Source organism: Aegilops tauschii, chromosome 7, assembly GCF_002575655.3.
Source record: "Aegilops tauschii subsp. strangulata cultivar AL8/78 chromosome 7, Aet v6.0, whole genome shotgun sequence".
NCBI classification, from domain to species: Eukaryota; Viridiplantae; Streptophyta; class Magnoliopsida; order Poales; family Poaceae; genus Aegilops; species Aegilops tauschii.
In genome coordinates this window covers 59,593,575-59,596,556 of record NC_053041.3, presented here as the reverse complement: position 1 = coordinate 59,596,556, position 2,982 = coordinate 59,593,575, and positions in this window count along the sequence as shown.

Below are 2,982 nucleotides of genomic sequence, written 5' to 3'. Positions count from 1 at the left end.
GGATCTTGTCTTACAGATTGGATGATGGCGGTACTGCAGTGTCATTTCTCTCTTGGGAGCATCATTTGTGGAGCAGCGCTGGAAGACAGAGGCAGGAGGTGGAGCGGCTTCATCTTGCACGGAGCTTCGGTGGAGATGTCAAGTCATGCTTGGCTGATAGGTGCTACGTTGTGTCATGCCTGGTCGGCAGGTGCTACGAACGACAGATCTTCCAGAATCTTCGCGTCTGGATGGACGAGCGTGGGGCGGTGGCGCCGTTGGGCGCCGTGGTAGCGTCGACGGATGGACGGACTGGCAAGGATGATGCGGATCTCTCCTGAAGATGGGTCAGCGGTCCGATGATGATGGTGGCATCTAAAACATGTGCATGTGGTGTACGCCTTAGGTCTGCTGCACCGGCGGTTTGTTCCGATACGTTATGTGGATGGATCGGCGATGGCACCGGTTTAGATATGGGAATGAGAGCACTCCACATTATCGAGTTTTGTAGGTGTGAGTGGTGGCTTCGGGTGGCTTGATGTATGTTCTTGTTAGACCTTGGTGGAATAATAAATAAAGATGTCCGTATGCATTGATTGATGCAAAGGCCGGGGTTTTAAACTCCTTTAAAAAAAATTCTCTTTTTCTCAACACAATGCAGATGCAGATGCTCACATACACGCACATACCCGTATGAACGCACGCACGCCCTACCCCTATGAGAACACTTCCGAGATACTGAGCCGGAACAACATTTTGAGATTGATGAAGTCACCATGAACGCCTTCATAGCCTAGAACTTGAATCCTAGTGGGTTGGTTCTACCACACGTTACCTAAGCATCTAATAGTTCTTAGTTATGTGATGCTATGTGTTCCTGGTCTGTGGAGGTCTTTTGTTAGATTCTACACATGCGGGAAAAGTTGCCGTGCATGCCTCATTATATCTGCAGAAATTGTTCAAATGCAGATCTCCTTGTGACAAGGTAGGTACTAAAGCAAAATGTTTCATGACGTCAGCCTTAGTCCAGTTAGATCGCATCTAAATGACACCTACTACGAGCACAAGACCTGATGGAGACCGACCAGTTTGACGTATGTTTTGGAAAATCAATGTGCCACAGAAAGTTAAAATATGTGCGTGGAAACTACTTCGTGATGGCTTGCCTACGAGGCAAGTAAAAAAAACAAAGGCATTTGAAACTCTATGATCAATGCCAGCGGTGTGGACGTACAATCGAGGATAGCTACCATGCGATGATAGCTTGCCCAACAGCAAGTGCTGTTTGGGACGCCATGGGAAGGAGACAATTGTTAATACTGGTGTGGAATGGCTATTCGACTTGCTGGTCACACTTAGTGATGAGGAACGTACAAGGGTACTTATGATAATTTGGAGGAACTGGCAAGTGAGAAACGATATGTTGCATGACAAAGTAGCTGCTACTGTGGATGCAACTAGGAATTTTTTGCAAAGTTATGTTATGTCCCTGGAACAAATAAGATGAATGATGGAAAGGATTTAGAGAAAGGAAAAGGGATTGCTTTTGAAGAAAGTGTCATATGTTGTAGATCACAGCGGAAGATTCCAAAGGAAATAAAGGTATGGCCTCACCCGCCTGAAGGTTGGCTGGCAGTATCTACTGATGGTTCTTTTGGTACATGCGATAATGGCGCAGGCACATCAATGATTACTAGGGATAGCAGTGGAAGACATGTTCTTTCTGCTTGTTGGTTTGTGCCTCACTGCAAAGATGCGTTTGAAGCTGAACTTCTGGCAATTAGAGAAGGAGTCCGGGCAGCACCGATGCATTCCACGGCACCACTTCAGGTGCAGTCTGATTGTACAAATGCATGCTCTAGCCAATGCAACCAAAAAACCGATCTGATGAAAAAGACTAGGCAGCACATTATACGTCAACACTCCCCTCACGTGTGGCTCCCTCATGCCTAAACGTGGACCGAAAGTGGGCTGTAATTTTAATTGCGCTAGCCGGGTCTTGAACTCAAGACCTCTTTGCTCTGATATCATGTAGAAGTGCATGCTCTAGTCAATGCAACCAAAAGACCGATCTGATGAAAGAGACTAGGCAGCACATTATACGTCAACACTGATTGTGCTGCGGTTGTGAAGATACTAAAAGAGAAGGAGAAGAATAAGTCATACCTGGGTCATGTAGTGGAGGAAATTAAGGAGATGTTAGGAGAGAGAGAGAGAGAGAGCTTGTCCTTTTATCTATTGATTGTTCGCAGAATAGGGCTGCAGATCGACTAGCCTATTTGTCAAGAGCGGAGCGTCGAACCGAGTTGTGGTTGTCGGATGCCCCTGATGCTCTGATTAGCCTTCTGGCTACCGATTGTAATCCTATCAGTAACTAAATAAAGCTCCCTTTTGCACCGCAAAAAAAGATACCTTGGCCATGTCATGATTATTACACACATGACACATGTGAAATAATCATGGAAATTAGTGCCGTGTTAGATTTGGGGTATCTATGTTTCAATTACTATATGTGTTCTCTACTTCCTTAGCCAGGTTATGACAAAGCTCGTCTAGATTTACTAGAGATGGAGAAGATGAGGTCACACGACGGTGGAGGAAATGGTTGACATAGATGATGGCAGAGAGCTAAGGAGATGAGAAGAAAAAATAGAGGAAGAAAACTCTTTTGTCTTCTTGCAAATTTGTCAAGGAAAAAAAAAGTTGGCCACGGAAGAGGGGAGTACAATAGAAGGTGAACTTAAGGTGCAAAATAGAAAATTCAATGTGGGTCGTCGGATCTCCAATGGACGAGCCAGATTGACCATGCGGGAGCTAGTGGATGGATCTTTTCAGCCAAACCCCCCTAACTAACAGCTATCTACAAAACAAACCCCTCCACCAGCTCTCGGTTTCGCCTATCAGAGACTCGACGGCTCATATTCATTTTTATTTCTACTTCTGCTCTAGTCTTCACCACAAGAAGGGATATTAGGAGCACCACGTGGTCAATAGAGATGCTGC